The 21,241-nt window shown below is 52.6% G+C and overlaps 1 protein-coding gene and 1 long non-coding RNA gene across 5 annotated transcripts in view; one reads left to right on the forward strand and one right to left on the reverse strand.

Moving 5' to 3' along the window:
• Positions 1–21,241, reverse strand: part of LOC149463252 (uncharacterized) — a 62,614-nt gene that overhangs the window by 25,457 nt on the left and 15,916 nt on the right. The gene's annotated exons all lie outside the window — the stretch shown is intronic.
• The window catches only part of LOC149463253 (endogenous murine leukemia virus Env polyprotein from Emv-2 locus-like), a 61,439-nt gene that overhangs the window by 8,260 nt on the left and 31,938 nt on the right, over positions 1–21,241 (forward strand). The window contains exon 1 of one of the 4 annotated variants that reach the window (XM_089675426.1): positions 11,225–11,262. The exons of 2 other annotated variants lie outside the window; for them this stretch is intronic. The gene's annotated coding sequence lies outside the window, so the exon portion shown is untranslated. Of the gene's footprint in view, positions 1–11,224; positions 11,263–21,241 lie in introns of those variants that run through there. One more of the 4 variants, XM_089675427.1, reaches the window with a different exon arrangement.

Here is a 21,241-nt window from a genome sequence, read left to right on the forward strand (position 1 = left end):
GAACAGGCCTTGTATGGGGGCACTCTGATGGGAACAGGCCTTGTATGGGGGCACTCTGATGGGAACAGGCCTTGTATGGGGGCACTCTGATGGGAACAGTCCAAGTAAGGGGGCACTCTGATGGGAACAGTCCTTGTAAGGGGGCACTCTGATGGGAACAGTGTATGTAAAAGGGCACTCTGATGGGGACAGGCTATGTAAGGGGGCACTCTGATGGGAACAGTGTATGTAAAAGGGCACTCTGATGGGGACAGGCTATGTAAGGGGGCACTCTGATGGGAACAGGCTATGTAAGGGGGCACTCTGATGGGAACAGGCCTTGTATGGGGGCACTCTGATGGGAACAGGCCTTGTATGGGGGCACTCTGATGGGAACAGTCCATGTAAGGGGGCACTCTGCTGGGAACAGTCCTTGTAAGGGGGCACTCTGATGGGAACAGTCCATGTAAGGGGCCACTCTGATAGGAACAGTAAATGTAAAGGGGCACTCTGATGGGAACAGTCCATATAAGGGGGCACTCTGATGGGAACAGTCCATGGAAGGGGGCACTCTGATGGGAACAGTCCATGGAAGGGGGCACTCTGATGGGAACAGTCCATGGAAGGGGGCACTCTGATGGGAACAGTCCATGGAAGGGGGCACTCTGATGGGAACAGTCCATGGAAGGGGGCACTCTGATGGGAACAGTCCATGGAAGGGGGCACTCTGATGGGAACAGTCCTTGTAAGGGGGCACTCTGATGGGAACAGTCCTTGTAAGGGGGCACTCTGATGGGAACAGTCCATGTAAGGGGGCACTCTGATGGGAACAGTCCATGTAAGGGGGCACTCTGATGTGAACAGTCCATGTAAGGGGGCACTCTGATGGGAACAGTCCATGTAAGGGGGCACTCTGATGGGAACAGTCCATGTAAGGGGGAACTCTGATGGGAACAGTCCATGTAAGGGGGAACTCTGATGGGAACAGTCCATGTAAGGGGGCACTCTGATGGGAACAGTTTATGTAAAGGGGAACTCTGATGGAAACAGTCCATGTAAGGGGGCACTCTGATGGGAACAGTCCATGTAAGAGGGATCTCTGATGGGAACAGTCCATGTAAGAGGGATCTCTGATGGGAACAGTCCATGTAAAGGGGCACTCTGATGGGAACAGTCCATGTAAGAGGGATCTCTGATGGAAACAGTCCATGTAAGAGGGATCTCTGATGGGAACAGTCCATGTAAAGGGGCGCACTGATGGGAACAGTCCATGTAAGGGGCCACTCTGGTGGGAACAGTAAATGTAAGGGGGCACTCTGATGGGAACAGTCCATGTAAGGGGGAACTCTGATGGGAACAGTCCATGTAAGGGGGCAGTCTGATGGGAATAGTTTATGTAAAGGGGAACTCTGATGGAAACAGTCCATGTAAGGGGGCACTCTGATGGGAACAGTCCATGTAAGGGGGCACTCTAATGGGAACAGTCCATGTAAGAGAGCACACCGATAAGAATAGTCCATGTAAGGGGCACTCTGATGGGAACAGTCCATGTAAAGGGGCACTCTGATGCGAACAGTCCATGTAAGGGGCACTCTGATGGGAACAGTCCATGTAAGGGGGCACTCTGATGGGAACAGTCCATGTAAAGGGGCACACTGATGCGAACAGTCCATGTAAAGGGGCACTCTGATGCGAACAGTCCATGTAAGGGGGCACTCCAATGGGAACAGTCCATGTAAGAGAGCACACCGATAGGAACAGTCCATGTAAGGGGGCACTGTGATGGAAACAGTCCATGTAAGGGGGCACTGTGATGGAAACAGTCCATGTAAGGGGGCACTGTGATGGGAACAGACCATGTAAGGGGGCACTCTGATGGGAACAGGCTATGTAAGGGGGCACTCTGATGGGAACAGTCCATTTAAAGGGGCACTCTGATGGGAACAGTCCATGTAAAGGGGCACTGTGATGGGAAGAGTCCATGTAAGGGGGCACTCTGATGGGAAGAGTCCATGTAAGGGGGCACTCTGATGGGAACAGTCCATGTAAGGGGGCACTCTGATGGCAACAGTCCATGTAAGGGGGCACTCTGATGGCAACAGTCCATGTAAGGGGGCACTCTGATGGCAACAGTCCATGTAAGGGGGCACTCTGATGGCAACAGTCCATGTAAGGGGGCACTCTGATGGCAACAGTCCATGTAAGGGGGCACTCTGATGGGAACAGTCCATGTAAGGGGGCACTCTGATGGGAACAGTCCATGTAAAGGGGCACTCTGATGGGAACTGTCCATGTAAAGGGGCACTCTGATGGGGACAGTCCATGTAAAGGGGCAATCTGATGGGAACAGTCCATGTAAAGGGGCACTCTGATGGGAACAGTCCATGTAACGGTGCACTCTGATGGGAACATTTTATGAAAGGGGGCACTCTGAAGGGAACAATCTATGTAAGGGGGCTCTGCGATGGGAACAGTCTATGTAAAGGGGCATTCTGATGGGAACAGTCCATGTAAGGGGGCACTCTGATGGGAACAGTGTATGTAAAAGGGCACTCTGATGGGAACAGGCCTTGTATGGGGGCACTCTGATGGGAACAGGCCTTGTATGGGGGCACTCTGATGGGAACAGGCCTTGTATGGGGGCACTCTGATGGGAACAGGCCTTGTATGGGGGCACTCTGATGGGAACAGGCCTTGTATGGGGGCACTCTGATGGGAACAGGCCTTGTATGGGGGCACTCTGATGGGAACAGGCCTTGTATGGGGGCACTCTGATGGGAACAGGCCTTGTATGGGGGCACTCTGATGGGAACAGTCCAAGTAAGGGGGCACTCTGATGGGAACAGTCCTTGTAAGGGGGCACTCTGATGGGAACAGTGTATGTAAAAGGGCACTCTGATGGGGACAGGCTATGTAAGGGGGCACTCTGATGGGAACAGTGTATGTAAAAGGGCACTCTGATGGGGACAGGCTATGTAAGGGGGCACTCTGATGGGAACAGGCTATGTAAGGGGGCACTCTGATGGGAACAGGCCTTGTATGGGGGCACTCTGATGGGAACAGGCCTTGTATGGGGGCACTCTGATGGGAACAGTCCATGTAAGGGGGCACTCTGCTGGGAACAGTCCTTGTAAGGGGGCACTCTGATGGGAACAGTCCATGTAAGGGGCCACTCTGATAGGAACAGTAAATGTAAAGGGGCACTCTGATGGGAACAGTCCATATAAGGGGGCACTCTGATGGGAACAGTCCATGGAAGGGGGCACTCTGATGGGAACAGTCCATGGAAGGGGGCACTCTGATGGGAACAGTCCATGGAAGGGGGCACTCTGATGGGAACAGTCCATGGAAGGGGGCACTCTGATGGGAACAGTCCATGGAAGGGGGCACTCTGATGGGAACAGTCCTTGTAAGGGGGCACTCTGATGGGAACAGTCCTTGTAAGGGGGCACTCTGATGGGAACAGTCCATGTAAGGGGGCACTCTGATGGGAACAGTCCATGTAAGGGGGCACTCTGATGTGAACAGTCCATGTAAGGGGGCACTCTGATGGGAACAGTCCATGTAAGGGGGCACTCTGATGGGAACAGTCCATGTAAGGGGGAACTCTGATGGGAACAGTCCATGTAAGGGGGAACTCTGATGGGAACAGTCCATGTAAGGGGGCACTCTGATGGGAACAGTTTATGTAAAGGGGAACTCTGATGGAAACAGTCCATGTAAGGGGGCACTCTGATGGGAACAGTCCATGTAAGAGGGATCTCTGATGGGAACAGTCCATGTAAGAGGGATCTCTGATGGGAACAGTCCATGTAAAGGGGCACTCTGATGGGAACAGTCCATGTAAGAGGGATCTCTGATGGAAACAGTCCATGTAAGAGGGATCTCTGATGGGAACAGTCCATGTAAAGGGGCGCACTGATGGGAACAGTCCATGTAAGGGGCCACTCTGGTGGGAACAGTAAATGTAAGGGGGCACTCTGATGGGAACAGTCCATGTAAGGGGGAACTCTGATGGGAACAGTCCATGTAAGGGGGCAGTCTGATGGGAATAGTTTATGTAAAGGGGAACTCTGATGGAAACAGTCCATGTAAGGGGGCACTCTGATGGGAACAGTCCATGTAAGGGGGCACTCTAATGGGAACAGTCCATGTAAGAGAGCACACCGATAAGAATAGTCCATGTAAGGGGCACTCTGATGGGAACAGTGCATGTAAAGGGGCACTCTGATGCGAACAGTCCATGTAAGGGGCACTCTGATGGGAACAGTCCATGTAAGGGGGCACTCTGATGGGAACAGTCCATGTAAAGGGGCACACTGATGCGAACAGTCCATGTAAAGGGGCACTCTGATGCGAACAGTCCATGTAAGGGGGCACTCCAATGGGAACAGTCCATGTAAGAGAGCACACCGATAGGAACAGTCCATGTAAGGGGGCACTGTGATGGAAACAGTCCATGTAAGGGGGCACTGTGATGGAAACAGTCCATGTAAGGGGGCACTGTGATGGGAACAGACCATGTAAGGGGGCACTCTGATGGGAACAGGCTATGTAAGGGGGCACTCTGATGGGAACAGTCCATTTAAAGGGGCACTCTGATGGGAACAGTCCATGTAAAGGGGCACTGTGATGGGAAGAGTCCATGTAAGGGGGCACTCTGATGGGAAGAGTCCATGTAAGGGGGCACTCTGATGGGAACAGTCCATGTAAGGGGGCACTCTGATGGCAACAGTCCATGTAAGGGGGCACTCTGATGGCAACAGTCCATGTAAGGGGGCACTCTGATGGCAACAGTCCATGTAAGGGGGCACTCTGATGGCAACAGTCCATGTAAGGGGGCACTCTGATGGCAACAGTCCATGTAAGGGGGCACTCTGATGGGAACAGTCCATGTAAGGGGGCACTCTGATGGGAACAGTCCATGTAAAGGGGCACTCTGATGGGAACTGTCCATGTAAAGGGGCACTCTGATGGGGACAGTCCATGTAAAGGGGCAATCTGATGGGAACAGTCCATGTAAAGGGGCACTCTGATGGGAACAGTCCATGTAACGGTGCACTCTGATGGGAACATTTTATGAAAGGGGGCACTCTGAAGGGAACAATCTATGTAAGGGGGCTCTGCGATGGGAACAGTCTATGTAAAGGGGCATTCTGATGGGAACAGTCCATGTAAGGGGGCACTCTGATGGGAACAGTGTATGTAAAAGGGCACTCTGATGGGAACAGGCCTTGTATGGGGGCACTCTGATGGGAACAGGCCTTGTATGGGGGCACTCTGATGGGAACAGGCCTTGTATGGGGGCACTCTGATGGGAACAGGCCTTGTATGGGGGCACTCTGATGGGAACAGGCCTTGTATGGGGGCACTCTGATGGGAACAGGCCTTGTATGGGGGCACTCTGATGGGAACAGGCCTTGTATGGGGGCACTCTGATGGGAACAGTCCAAGTAAGGGGGCACTCTGATGGGAACAGTCCTTGTAAGGGGGCACTCTGATGGGAACAGTGTATGTAAAAGGGCACTCTGATGGGGACAGGCTATGTAAGGGGGCACTCTGATGGGAACAGTGTATGTAAAAGGGCACTCTGATGGGGACAGGCTATGTAAGGGGGCACTCTGATGGGAACAGGCTATGTAAGGGGGCACTCTGATGGGAACAGGCCTTGTATGGGGGCACTCTGATGGGAACAGGCCTTGTATGGGGGCACTCTGATGGGAACAGTCCATGTAAGGGGGCACTCTGCTGGGAACAGTCCTTGTAAGGGGGCACTCTGATGGGAACAGTCCATGTAAGGGGCCACTCTGATAGGAACAGTAAATGTAAAGGGGCACTCTGATGGGAACAGTCCATATAAGGGGGCACTCTGATGGGAACAGTCCATGGAAGGGGGCACTCTGATGGGAACAGTCCATGGAAGGGGGCACTCTGATGGGAACAGTCCATGGAAGGGGGCACTCTGATGGGAACAGTCCATGGAAGGGGGCACTCTGATGGGAACAGTCCATGGAAGGGGGCACTCTGATGGGAACAGTCCTTGTAAGGGGGCACTCTGATGGGAACAGTCCTTGTAAGGGGGCACTCTGATGGGAACAGTCCATGTAAGGGGGCACTCTGATGGGAACAGTCCATGTAAGGGGGCACTCTGATGTGAACAGTCCATGTAAGGGGGCACTCTGATGGGAACAGTCCATGTAAGGGGGCACTCTGATGGGAACAGTCCATGTAAGGGGGAACTCTGATGGGAACAGTCCATGTAAGGGGGAACTCTGATGGGAACAGTCCATGTAAGGGGGCACTCTGATGGGAACAGTTTATGTAAAGGGGAACTCTGATGGAAACAGTCCATGTAAGGGGGCACTCTGATGGGAACAGTCCATGTAAGAGGGATCTCTGATGGGAACAGTCCATGTAAGAGGGATCTCTGATGGGAACAGTCCATGTAAAGGGGCACTCTGATGGGAACAGTCCATGTAAGAGGGATCTCTGATGGAAACAGTCCATGTAAGAGGGATCTCTGATGGGAACAGTCCATGTAAAGGGGCGCACTGATGGGAACAGTCCATGTAAGGGGCCACTCTGGTGGGAACAGTAAATGTAAGGGGGCACTCTGATGGGAACAGTCCATGTAAGGGGGAACTCTGATGGGAACAGTCCATGTAAGGGGGCAGTCTGATGGGAATAGTTTATGTAAAGGGGAACTCTGATGGAAACAGTCCATGTAAGGGGGCACTCTGATGGGAACAGTCCATGTAAGGGGGCACTCTAATGGGAACAGTCCATGTAAGAGAGCACACCGATAAGAATAGTCCATGTAAGGGGCACTCTGATGGGAACAGTGCATGTAAAGGGGCACTCTGATGCGAACAGTCCATGTAAGGGGCACTCTGATGGGAACAGTCCATGTAAGGGGGCACTCTGATGGGAACAGTCCATGTAAAGGGGCACACTGATGCGAACAGTCCATGTAAAGGGGCACTCTGATGCGAACAGTCCATGTAAGGGGGCACTCCAATGGGAACAGTCCATGTAAGAGAGCACACCGATAGGAACAGTCCATGTAAGGGGGCACTGTGATGGAAACAGTCCATGTAAGGGGCACTCTGATGGGAACATTTTATGTAAGGGGGCACTTTGATGGGAACAGTCCATGTAAAGGGGCACTTTGATGGGAACAGTCCATGTAAAGGGGCACTCTGATGGGAACAGTCCATGTAAAGGGGCACTCTGATGGGAACAGTCCATGTAAAGGGGCACTCTGATGGGAACAGTCTATGTAAGGGGACACTCTGATGGGAACAGTCCATGTAAAGGGGCACTCTGATGGGAACTGTCCATGTAAAGGGGCACTCTGATGGGGACAGTCCATGTAAAGGGGCAATCTGATGGGAACAGTCCATGTAAAGGGGCACTCTGATGGGAACAGTCCATGTAACGGTGCACTCTGATGGGAACATTTTATGAAAGGGGGCACTCTGAAGGGAACAATCTATGTAAGGGGGCTCTGCGATGGGAACAGTCTATGTAAAGGGGCATTCTGATGGGAACAGTCCATGTAAGGGGGCACTCTGATGGGAACAGTGTATGTAAAAGGGCACTCTGATGGGAACAGGCCTTGTATGGGGGCACTCTGATGGGAACAGGCCTTGTATGGGGGCACTCTGATGGGAACAGGCCTTGTATGGGGGCACTCTGATGGGAACAGGCCTTGTATGGGGGCACTCTGATGGGAACAGGCCTTGTATGGGGGCACTCTGATGGGAACAGGCCTTGTATGGGGGCACTCTGATGGGAACAGGCCTTGTATGGGGGCACTCTGATGGGAACAGTCCAAGTAAGGGGGCACTCTGATGGGAACAGTCCTTGTAAGGGGGCACTCTGATGGGAACAGTGTATGTAAAAGGGCACTCTGATGGGGACAGGCTATGTAAGGGGGCACTCTGATGGGAACAGTGTATGTAAAAGGGCACTCTGATGGGGACAGGCTATGTAAGGGGGCACTCTGATGGGAACAGGCTATGTATGGGGGCACTCTGATGGGAACAGGCCTTGTATGGGGGCACTCTGATGGGAACAGTCCATGTAAAGGGGCACTCTGATGGGAACAGTCCATGTAAAGGGGCACTCTGATGGGAACAGTCTATGTAAGGGGACACTCTGATGGGAACAGTCCATGTAAAGGGGCACTCTGATGGGAACTGTCCATGTAAAGGGGCACTCTGATGGGGACAGTCCATGTAAAGGGGCAATCTGATGGGAACAGTCCATGTAAAGGGGCACTCTGATGGGAACAGTCCATGTAACGGTGCACTCTGATGGGAACATTTTATGAAAGGGGGCACTCTGAAGGGAACAATCTATGTAAGGGGGCTCTGCGATGGGAACAGTCTATGTAAAGGGGCATTCTGATGGGAACAGTCCATGTAAGGGGGCACTCTGATGGGACAGTGTATGTAAAAGGGCACTCTGATGGGAACAGGCCTTGTTTGGGGGCACTCTGATGGGAACAGGCCTTGTATGGGGGCACTCTGATGGGAACAGGCCTTGTATGGGGGCACTCTGATGGGAACAGGCCTTGTATGGGGGCACTCTGATGGGAACAGGCCTTGTATGGGGGCACTCTGATGGGAACAGGCCTTGTATGGGGGCACTCTGATGGGAACAGGCCTTGTATGGGGGCACTCTGATGGGAACAGGCCTTGTATGGGGGCACTCTGATGGGAACAGGCCTTGTATGGGGGCACTCTGATGGGAACAGGCCTTGTATGGGGGCACTCTGATGGGAACAGTCCAAGTAAGGGGGCACTCTGATGGGAACAGTCCTTGTAAGGGGGCACTCTGATGGGAACAGTGTATGTAAAAGGGCACTCTGATGGGGACAGGCTATGTAAGGGGGCACTCTGATGGGAACAGTGTATGTAAAAGGGCACTCTGATGGGGACAGGCTATGTAAGGGGGCACTCTGATGGGAACAGGCTATGTAAGGGGGCACTCTGATGGGAACAGGCCTTGTATGGGGGCACTCTGATGGGAACAGGCCTTGTATGGGGGCACTCTGATGGGAACAGTCCATGTAAGGGGGCACTCTGCTGGGAACAGTCCTTGTAAGGGGGCACTCTGATGGGAACAGTCCATGTAAGGGGCCACTCTGATAGGAACAGTAAATGTAAAGGGGCACTCTGATGGGAACAGTCCATATAAGGGGGCACTCTGATGGGAACAGTCCATGGAAGGGGGCACTCTGATGGGAACAGTCCATGGAAGGGGGCACTCTGATGGGAACAGTCCATGGAAGGGGGCACTCTGATGGGAACAGTCCATGGAAGGGGGCACTCTGATGGGAACAGTCCATGGAAGGGGGCACTCTGATGGGAACAGTCCATGGAAGGGGGCACTCTGATGGGAACAGTCCTTGTAAGGGGGCACTCTGATGGGAACAGTCCTTGTAAGGGGGCACTCTGATGGGAACAGTCCATGTAAGGGGGCACTCTGATGGGAACAGTCCATGTAAGGGGGCACTCTGATGTGAACAGTCCATGTAAGGGGGCACTCTGATGGGAACAGTCCATGTAAGGGGGCACTCTGATGGGAACAGTCCATGTAAGGGGGAACTCTGATGGGAACAGTCCATGTAAGGGGGAACTCTGATGGGAACAGTCCATGTAAGGGGGCACTCTGATGGGAACAGTTTATGTAAAGGGGAACTCTGATGGAAACAGTCCATGTAAGGGGGCACTCTGATGGGAACAGTCCATGTAAGAGGGATCTCTGATGGGAACAGTCCATGTAAGAGGGATCTCTGATGGGAACAGTCCATGTAAAGGGGCACTCTGATGGGAACAGTCCATGTAAGAGGGATCTCTGATGGAAACAGTCCATGTAAGAGGGATCTCTGATGGGAACAGTCCATGTAAAGGGGCGCACTGATGGGAACAGTCCATGTAAGGGGCCACTCTGGTGGGAACAGTAAATGTAAGGGGGCACTCTGATGGGAACAGTCCATGTAAGGGGGAACTCTGATGGGAACAGTCCATGTAAGGGGGCAGTCTGATGGGAATAGTTTATGTAAAGGGGAACTCTGATGGAAACAGTCCATGTAAGGGGGCACTCTGATGGGAACAGTCCATGTAAGGGGGCACTCTAATGGGAACAGTCCATGTAAGAGAGCACACCGATAAGAATAGTCCATGTAAGGGGCACTCTGATGGGAACAGTGCATGTAAAGGGGCACTCTGATGCGAACAGTCCATGTAAGGGGCACTCTGATGGGAACAGTCCATGTAAGGGGGCACTCTGATGGGAACAGTCCATGTAAAGGGGCACACTGATGCGAACAGTCCATGTAAAGGGGCACTCTGATGCGAACAGTCCATGTAAGGGGGCACTCCAATGGGAACAGTCCATGTAAGAGAGCACACCGATAGGAACAGTCCATGTAAGGGGGCACTGTGATGGAAACAGTCCATGTAAGGGGGCACTGTGATGGGAACAGACCATGTAAGGGGGCACTCTGATGGGAACAGGCTATGTAAGGGGGCACTCTGATGGGAACAGTCCATGTAAGGGGGCACTCTGATGGGAATAGAGCCGTGCAGGTAGCTCACAAGCATTCACTACAGAGCATCTCACAAGCATTCCTCCTGTGCGCTCCTCAGCTCCGCCTCCTGGCTACTCACAGTCGCTCTGCCCCTTTCTTATTGCCTCATCGGAGGGAGGACTCTAAACTGGGGTGGGGCTCTATTCAGACAATGGGGGTTTGGTTGCAGAATGAAACTCCAATGTTGACTGGAAACACATGACCTCCACTCCCCCCTTTTTTTTAAAAAAAAAATGAACTTTAATGTAACAAACAATCAGAGGTATTGAGTGGAGCTCCACTTGACAGGTAACATGTGACCTTCAAATTGGAGCTCCATTCTGCAGCCATTCCCTTCGTTTCTATGAACATATACACAGGAAATATGTGACAGGAAACATGACATCCACTTCGTTCAGCTGTGTCTATTGGTTGTTAGATTAAAGTTCATTAAATGTAAAAAAAAAGTGGAGTGGACCTCACCTAAAGTTTGAGTTGAGGCCTGAGTAGAGTAGAGCTCCATTCTGCAGCCCCCTCCACTCCGCTCAGCACCGTGCAGGCAGCTTCTCCAAGCACAGCGTCGGTCTCATAGCAACCGAGCTGAAGTCTAGCCACGCCCCTTTTGACGTCATCGGAGGGAGGAGTCTAGACTGAGCGGGACTCGGCTCAGAAGGCAGGGACACTCCGGAGAGGACGGACGTGTGGTAAGTGTGTGGAGTGACAGAGCGCCATCTGTCATCTGGGAGGGGAACAATCGGCAGCCAATGTAGCGGAAATGATTGTGAGATATGAAGTGTGCGGGGGAGGGGCGGACAATCATCTCTGAGCCAGGCTGTGGGGGAGGGGCACATGAAATAAAGGGGCACTCCGATGAGGAAAGCCCGTGTAAGGGGCACTCTGATTGAACACTGCATGTAAGGGGGCACTGTGATGGGAACAGTCCATGTAAGGGGGCACTCCGATGGGAACAGTCCATGTAAGAGAGCACACCGATAGGAACAGTCCATGTAAGGGGCACTGTGATGGGAACAGTCCATGTAATGGGGCACTCTGATGGGAACAGTCCATGTAAGGGGGCACTCTGATGGGAACAGTGCATGTAAAGGGGCACTCTGATGTGAACAGTCCATGTAAGGGGGCACTCTGATGTGAACAGTCCATGTAAGGGGGCACTCTGATGGGAACAGTCCATGTAAGGGGGCACTCTGATGGGAACAGTCCATGTAAGGGGGCACTCTGATGGGAACAGTGTATTTAAGGGGGCACTCTGATGGGAACAGTCCATGTAAGGGGGCACTCTGATGGGAACAGTGTATTTAAGGGGGCACTCTGATGGGAACAGTCCATGTAAGGGGGCACTCTGATGGGAACATTCCATGTAAGGGGGCACTCTGATGGGAACAGTCCATGTAAGGGGGCACTCTGATGGGAACAGTCCAAGTAAGGGGGCACTCTGATGGGAACAGTGTATTTAAAGGGGCACTCTGATGGGAACAGTCCATGTAAGGGGGCACTCTGATGGAAACAGGCTATGTAAGGGGGCACTCTGATGGGAACAGTCCATTTAAAGGGGCATTCTGATGGGAACAGTCCATGTAAGGGGGCACTCTGATGGGAACAGTCCATGTAAGGGGGCACTCTGATGGGAACAGTCCATGTAAGGGGGCACTCTGATGGGAACAGTCCATGTAAGGGGGCACTCTGATGGGAACAGTCCATGTAAGGGGGCACTCTGATGGGAACAGTCCATGTAAGGGGGCACTCTGATGGGAACAGTCCATGTAAGGGGGCACTCTGATGGGAACAGTCCATGTAAGGGGGCACTCTGATGGGAACAGTCCATGTAAGGGGGCACTCTGATGGGAACAGTCCATGTAAGGGGGCACTCTGATGGGAACAGTGCATGTAAGGGGGCACTCTGATGGGAACAGTGCATGTAAGGGGGCACTCTGATGGGAACAGTGCATGTAAGGGGGCACTCTGATGCGAACAGTCCATGTAAAGGGGAACTCTGATGCGAACAGTCCATGTAAAGGGGAACTCTGATGCGAACAGTCCATGTAAAGGGGAACTTTGATGGGAACAGTCCATGTAAAGGGGAACTCTGATGGGAACAGTCCATGTAAAGGGGCACTCTGATGGGAACAGTCCATGTAAGGGGACACTCTGATGGGAACAGTCCATGTAAAGGGGCACTCTGATGGGAACAGTCCATGTAAAGGGGCAATCTGATGGGAACAGTCCATGTAAAGGGGCACTGTGATGGGAAGAGTCCATGTAAGGGGGCACTGTGATGGGAAGAGTCCATGTAAGGGGGCACTCTGATGGGAACAGTCCATGTAAGGGGGCACTCTGATGGGAACAGTCCATGTAAGGGGGCACTCTGATGGGAACAGTCCATGTAAGGGGGCACTCTGATGGGAACAGTCCATGTAAGGGGGCACTCTGATGGGAACAGTCCATGTAAGGGGGCACTCTGATGGGAACAGTCCATGTAAGGGGGCACTCTGATGGGAACAGTCCATGTAAGGGGGCACTCTGATGGGAACAGTCCATGTAAGGGGGCACTCTGATGGGAACAGTCCATGTAAGGGGGCACTCTGATGGGAACAGTCCATGTAAGGGGGCACTCTGATGGGAACAGTCCATGTAAGGGGGCACTCTGATGGGAACAGTCCATGTAAGGGGGCACTCTGATGGGAACAGTCCATGTAAGGGGGCACTGTGATGGGAACAGTCCATGTAAGGGGGCACTCTGATGGGAACAGTCCATGTAAGGGGGCACTCTGATGGGAACAGTCCATGTAAGGGGGCACTCTGATGGGAACAGTCCATGTAAGGGGGCACTCTGATGGGAACAGTGCATGTAAGGGGGCACTCTGATGCGAACAGTCCATGTAAAGGGGAACTCTGATGCGAACAGTCCATGTAAAGGGGAACTCTGATGGGAACAGTCCATGTAAAGGGGAACTTTGATGGGAACAGTCCATGTAAAGGGGAACTTTGATGGGAACAGTCCATGTAAGGGGGCACTCTGATGGGAACAGTCCATGTAAGGGGCACTCTGATGGGAACATTTTATGTAAGGGGGCACTTTGATGGGAACAGTCCATGTAAAGGGGCACTTTGATGGGAACAGTCCATGTAAAGGGGCACTCTGATGGGAACAGTCCATGTAAAGGGGCACTCTGATGGGAACAGTCCATGTAAAGGGGCACTCTGATGGGAACAGTCCATGTAAGGGGACACTCTGATGGGAACAGTCCATGTAAAGGGGCAATCTGATGGGAACAGTCCATGTAAAGGGGCACTCTGATGGGAACAGTCCATGTAACGGTGCACTCTGATGGGAACATTTTATGAAAGGGGGCACTCTGAAGGGAACAATCTATGTAAGGGGGCTCTGTGATGGGAACAGTTCATGTAAGGGGGCTCTGCGATGGGAACAGTCTATGTAAAGGGGCATTCTGATGGGAACAGTCCATGTAAGGGGGCACTCTGATGGGAACAGTGTATGTAAAAGGGCACTCTGATGGGAACAGGCCTTGTATGGGGGCACTCTGATGGGAACAGGCCTTGTATGGGGGCACTCTGATGGGAACAGGCCTTGTATGGGGGCACTCTGATGGGAACAGGCCTTGTATGGGGGCACTCTGATGGGAACAGGCCTTGTATGGGGGCACTCTGATGGGAACAGGCCTTGTATGGGGGCACTCTGATGGGAACAGGCCTTGTATGGGGGCACTCTGATGGGAACAGGCCTTGTATGGGGGCACTCTGATGGGAACAGGCCTTGTATGGGGGCACTCTGATGGGAACAGGCCTTGTATGGGGGCACTCTGATGGGAACAGGCCTTGTATGGGGGCACTCTGATGGGAACAGTCCAAGTAAGGGGGCACTCTGATGGGAACAGTCCAAGTAAGGGGGCACTCTGATGGGAACAGTCCTTGTAAGGGGGCACTCTGATGGGAACAGTGTATGTAAAAGGGCACTCTGATGGGAACAGTCCATGTAAGGGGGCACTCTGATGGAAACAGGCTATGTAAGGGGGCACTCTGATGGGAACAGTCCATTTAAAGGGGCACTCTGATGGGAACAGTCCATGTAAGGGGGCACTCTGATGGGAACAGTCCATGTAAAGGGGAACTCTGATACGAACAGTCCATGTAAAGGGGAACTCTGATGCGAACAGTCCATGTAAAGGGGAACTTTGATGGGAACAGTCCATGTAAAGGGGAACTTTGATGGGAACAGTCCATGTAAAGGGGCACTCTGATGGGAACAGTCCATGTAAAGGGGCACTCTGATGGGAACAGTCTATGTAAGGGGACACTCTGATGGGAACAGTCCATGTAAAGGGGCACTCTGATGGGAACAGTCCATGTAAAGGGGCAATCTGATGGGAACAGTCCATGTAAAGGGGCACTCTGATGGGAACAGTCCATGTAACGGTGCACTCTGATGGGAACATTTTATGAAAGGGGGCACTCTGAAGGGAACAATCTATGTAAGGGGGCTCTCTGATGGGAACAGTTCATGTAAGGGGGCTCTGCGATGGGAACAGTCTATGTAAAGGGGCATTCTGATGGGAACAGTCCATGTAAGGGGGCACTCTGATGGGAACAGTGTATGTAAAAGGGCATTCTGATGGGGACAGGCTATGTAAGGGGGCACTCTGATGGGAACAGGCCTTGTATGGGGGCACTCTGATGGGAACAGTCCTTGTAAGGGGGCACTCTGATGGGAACAGTCCTTGTAAGGGGGCACTCTGATGGGAACAGTGTATGTAAAAGGGCACTCTGATGGGGACAGGATATGTAAGGGGGCACTCTGATGGGAACAGTGTATGTAAAAGGGCATTCTGATGGGGACAGGCTATGTAAGGGGGCACTCTGATGGGAACAGGCCTTGTATGGGGGCACTCTGATGTGAACAGTCCATGTAAAGGGGCACTCTGATGGGAACAGTCCTTGTAAGGGGGCACTCTGATGGGAACAGTCCTTGTAAGGGGGCACTCTGATGGGAACAGTCCATGTAAGGGGGCACTCTGATGGGAACAGTCCATGTAAGGGGGCACTCTGATGGGAACAGTCCATGTAAGGGGGAACTCTGATGGGAACAGTCCATGTAAGGGGGAACTCTGATGGGAACAGTCCATGTAAGGGGGCACTCTGATGGGAACAGTTTATGTAAAGGGGAACTCTGATGGAAACAGTCCATGTAAGGGGGCACTCTGATGGGAACAGTCCATGTAAGGGGGCACTCTGATGGGAACAGTGTATGTAAAAGGGCATTCTGATGGGGACAGGCTATGTAAGGGGGCACTCTGATGGGAACAGGCCTTGTATGGGGGCACTCTGATGGGAACAGTCCTTGTAAGGGGGCACTCTGATGGGAACAGTCCTTGTAAGGGGGCACTCTGATGGGAACAGTGTATGTAAAAGGGCACTCTGATGGGGACAGGATATGTAAGGGGGCACTCTGATGGGAACAGTGTATGTAAAAGGGCATTCTGATGGGGACAGGCTATGTAAGGGGGCACTCTGATGGGAACAGGCCTTGTATGGGGGCACTCTGATGTGAACAGTCCATGTAAAGGGGCACTCTGATGGGAACAGTCCTTGTAAGGGGGCACTCTGATGGGAACAGTCCATGTAAGGGGGCACTCTGATGGGAACAGTCCATGTAAGGGGGCACTCTGATGGGAACAGTCCATGTAAGGGGGCACTCTGATGGGAACAGTCCATGTAAGGGGGCACTCTGATGGGAACAGTCCATGTAAGGGGGAACTCTGATGGGAACAGTCCATGTAAGGGGGAACTCTGATGGGAACAGTCCATGTAAGGGGGCACTCTGATGGGAACAGTTTATGTAAAGGGGAACTCTGATGGAAACAGTCCATGTAAGGGGGCACTCTGATGGGAACAGTCCATGTAAGGGGGCACTCTGATGGGAACAGTCCATGTAAGGGGGCACTCTGATGGGAACAGTCCATGTAAGGGGGCACTCTGATGGGAACAGTCCATGTAAGGGGGCACTCTGATGGGAACAGTCCATGTAAGGGGGCACTCTGATGGGAACAGTCCATGTAAGGGGGCACTCTGATGGGAACAGTCCATGTAAGGGGGCATTCTGATGGGAACAGTCCATGTAAGGGGGCACTCTGATGGGAACAGTCCATGTAAGGGGGCACTCTGATGGGAACAGTCCATGTAAGGGGGCACTCTGATGGGAACAGTCCATGTAAGGGGGCACTCTGATGGGAACAGTTTATGTAAAGGGGAACTCTGATGGAAACAGTCCATGTAAGGGGGAACTCTGATGGGAACAGTCCATGTAAGGGGGCACTCTGATGGGAACAGTTCATGTAAGGGGGCACTCTGATGGGAACAGTCCATGTAAGGGGGAACTCTGATGGGAACAGTCCATGTAAGGGGGCACTCTGATGGGAACAGTGTATGTAAAAGGGCATTCTGATGGGGACAGGCTATGTAAGGGGGCACTCTGATGGGAACAGGCCTTGTATGGGGGCACTCTGATGGGAACAGTCCTTGTAAGGGGGCACTCTGATGGGAACAGTCCTTGTAAGGGGGCACTCTGATGGGAACAGTGTATGTAAAAGGGCACTCTGATGGGGACAGGATATGTAAGGGGGCACTCTGATGGGAACAGTGTATGTAAAAGGGCATTCTGATGGGGACAGGCTATGTAAGGGGGCACTCTGATGGGAACAGGCCTTGTATGGGGGCACTCTGATGTGAACAGTCCATGTAAAGGGGCACTCTGATGGGAACAGTCCTTGTAAGGGGGCACTCTGATGGGAACAGTCCATGTAAGGGGGCACTCTGATGGGAACAGTCCATGTAAGGGGGCACTCTGATGGGAACAGTCCATGTAAGGGGGCACTCTGATGGGAACAGTCCATGTAAGGGGGCACTCTGATGGGAACAGTCCATGTAAGGGGGAACTCTGATGGGAACAGTCCATGTAAGGGGGAACTCTGATGGGAACAGTCCATGTAAGGGGGAACTCTGATGGGAACAGTCCATGTAAGGGGGCACTCTGATGGGAACAGTTTATGTAAAGGGGAACTCTGATGGAAACAGTCCATGTAAGGGGGCACTCTGATGGGAACAGTCCATGTAAGGGGGCACTCTGATGGGAACAGTCCATGTAAGGGGGCACTCTGATGGGAACAGTCCATGTAAGGGGGCACTCTGATGGGAACAGTCCATGTAAGGGGGCACTCTGATGGGAACAGTCCATGTAAGGGGGCACTCTGATGGGAACAGTCCATGTAAGGGGGCACTCTGATGGGAACAGTCCATGTAAGGGGGCACTCTGATGGGAACAGTCCATGTAAGGGGGCACTCTGATGGGAACAGTTTATGTAAAGGGTAACTCTGATGGAAACAGTCCATGTAAGGGGGAACTCTGATGGGAACAGTCCATGTAAGGGGGCACTCTGATGGGAACAGTCCATGTAAGGGGGAACTCTGATGGGAACAGTCCATGTAAGGGGGCACTCTGATGTGAACAGTTAGTGTAAAGGGGCACTGTGATGGGAACAGTCCATGTAAGGGGGATCTCTGATGGGAACAGTCCATGTAAAAAGGTGCACTGATGGGAACAGTCCATGTAAGGGGCCACTCTGATGGGAACAGTCCATGTAAGGGGCCACTCTGATAGGAACAGTAAATGTAAAGGGGCACTCTGATGGAAACAGTCCATATAAGGGGGCACTCTGATGGGAACAATGATTGTAAGGGAGAACTCTGATGGGAACAGTACATGTAGGGGGGGCAATCTGATGGGAACATTTTATTGAAGGGGGCTCTGTGATGGGAACAGTTCATGTAAGGGGCACTCTGATGGGAACAGTCCATGTAAAGGGGCACTCTGATGGGAACAGTCCATGTAAGAGGGATCTCTGATGGGAACAGTCCATGTAAAGGGGCGCACTGATGGGAACAGTCCATGTAAGGGGCCACTCTGGTGGGAACAGTAAATGTAAGGGGGCACTCTGATGGGAACAGTCCATGTAAGGGGGAACTCTGATGGGAACAGTCCATTTAAAGGGGCACTGTGATGGGAACAGTCCATGTAAAGGGGCACTGTGATGGGAAGAGTCCATGTAAGGGGGCACTCTGATGGGAAGAGTCCATGTAAGGGGGCACTCTGATGGGAACAGTCCATGTAAGGGGGCACTCTGATGGGAACAGTCCATGTAAGGGGGCACTCTGATGGGAACAGTCCATGTAAGGGGGCACTCTGATGGGAACAGTCCATGTAAGGGGGCACTCTGATGGGAACAGTCCATGTAAGGGGGCACTCTGATGGGAACAGTCCATGTAAGGGGGCACTCTGATGGGAACAGTCCATGTAAGGGGGCACTCTGATGGGAACAGTCCATGTAAGGGGGCACTCTGATGGGAACAGTCCATGTAAGGGGGCACTCTGATGGGAACAGTCCATGTAAGGGGGCACTCTGATGGGAACAGTCCATGTAAGGGGGCACTCTGATGGGAACAGTCCATGTAAGGGGGCACTCTGATGGGAACAGTCCATGTAAGGGGGCACTCTGATGGGAACAGTCCATGTAAGGGGGCACTCTGATGGGAACAGTCCATGTAAGGGGGCACTCTGATGGGAACAGTCCATGTAAGGGGGCACTCTGATGGGAACAGTCCATGTAAGGGGGCACTCTGATGGGAACAGACCATGTAAGGGGGCACTCTGATGGGAACAGACCATGTAAGGGGGCACTCTGATGGGAACAGTCCATGTAAGGGGGCACTCTGATGGGAACAGTCCATGTAAGGGGGCACTCTGATGGGAACAGTCCATGTAAGGGGGCACTCTGATGGGAACAGTCCATGTAAGGGGGCACTCTGATGGGAACAGTCCATGTAAGGGGGCACTCTGATGGGAACAGTCCATGTAAGGGGGCACTCTGATGGGAACAGTCCATGTAAGGGGGCACTCTGATGGGAACAGTCCATGTAAGGGGGCACTCTGATGGGAACAGTCCATGTAAGGGGGCACTCTGATGGGAACAGTCCATGTAAGGGGGCACTCTGATGGGAACAGTCCATGTAAGGGGGCACTCTGATGGGAACAGTGCATGTAAGGGGGCACTCTGATGCGAACAGTCCATGTAAAGGGGAACTCTGATGCGAACAGTCCATGTAAAGGGGAACTCTGATGGGAACAGTCCATGTAAAGGGGAACTTTGATGGGAACAGTCCATGTAAGGGGGCACTCTGATGGGAACATTTTATGTAAGGGGGCACTTTGATGGGAACAGTCCATGTAAAGGGGCACTTTGATGGGAACAGTCCATGTAAAGGGGCACTCTGATGGGAACAGTCCATGTAAAGGGGCACTCTGATGGGAACAGTCCATGTAAAGGGGCACTCTGATGGGAACAGTCCATGTAAAGGGGAACTCTGATGGGAACAGTCCATGTAAAGGGGAACTTTGATGGGAACAGTCCATGTAAGGGGGCACTCTGATGGGAACATTTTATGTAAGGGGGCACTTTGATGGGAACAGTCCATGTAAAGGGGCACTTTGATGGGAACAGTCCATGTAAAGGGGCACTCTGATGGGAACAGTCCATGTAAAGGGGCACTCTGATGGGAACAGTCCATGTAAAGGGGCACTCTGATGGGAACAGTCTATGTAAGGGGACACTCTGATGGGAACAGTCCATGTAAAGGGGCACTCTGATGGGAACTGTCCATGTAAAGGGGCACTCTGATGGGAACAGTCCATGTAAAGGGGCAATCTGATGGGAACAGTCCATGTAAAGGGGCACTCTGATGGGAACAGTCCATGTAACGGTGCACTCTGATGGGAACATTTTATGAAAGGGGGCACTCTGAAGGGAACAGTCCATGTAAAGGGGCATTCTGATGGGAACAGTCCATGTAAAGGGGCATTCTGATGGGAACAGTCCATGTAAGGGGGCACTCTGATGGGAACAGTGTATGTAAAAGGGCACTCTGATGGGAACAGGCCTTGTATGGGGGCACTCTGATGGGAACAGGCCTTGTATGGGGGCACTCTGATGGGAACAGGCCTTGTATGGGGGCACTCTGATGGGAACAGGCCTTGTATGGGGGCACTCTGATGGGAACAGGCCTTGTATGGGGGCACTCTGATGGGAACAGGCCTTGTATGGGGGCACTCTGATGGGAACAGGCCTTGTATGGGGGCACTCTGATGGGAACAGGCCTTGTATGGGGGCACTCTGATGGGAACAGGCCTTGTATGGGGGCACTCTGATGGGAACAGGCCTTGTATGGGGGCACTCTGATGAGAACAGGCCTTGTATGGGGGCACTCTGATGGGAACAGTCCAAGTAAGGGGGCACTCTAATGGGAACAGTCCTTGTAAGGGGGCACTCTGATGGGAACAGTGTATGTAAAAGGGCACTCTGATGGGGACAGGCTATGTAAGGGGGCACTCTGATGGGAACAGGCCTTGTATGGGGGCACTCTGATGGGAACAGGCCTTGTATGGGGGCACTCTGATGGGAACAGGCCTTGTAAGGGGGCACTCTGATGGGAACAGGCCTTGTAAGGGGGCACTCTGATGGGAACAGTCCATGTAAGGGGGCACTCTGCTGGGAACAGTCCTTGTAAGGGGGCACTCTGATGGGAACAGTGTATGTAAAA

The sequence above is a fragment of the Staurois parvus genome, unplaced genomic scaffold (assembly GCF_062004578.1).
Source record: "Staurois parvus isolate SC_StPar_1 unplaced genomic scaffold, SC_StPar_1.0 ptg000155l, whole genome shotgun sequence".
Classification (NCBI taxonomy): domain Eukaryota; kingdom Metazoa; phylum Chordata; class Amphibia; order Anura; family Ranidae; genus Staurois; species Staurois parvus.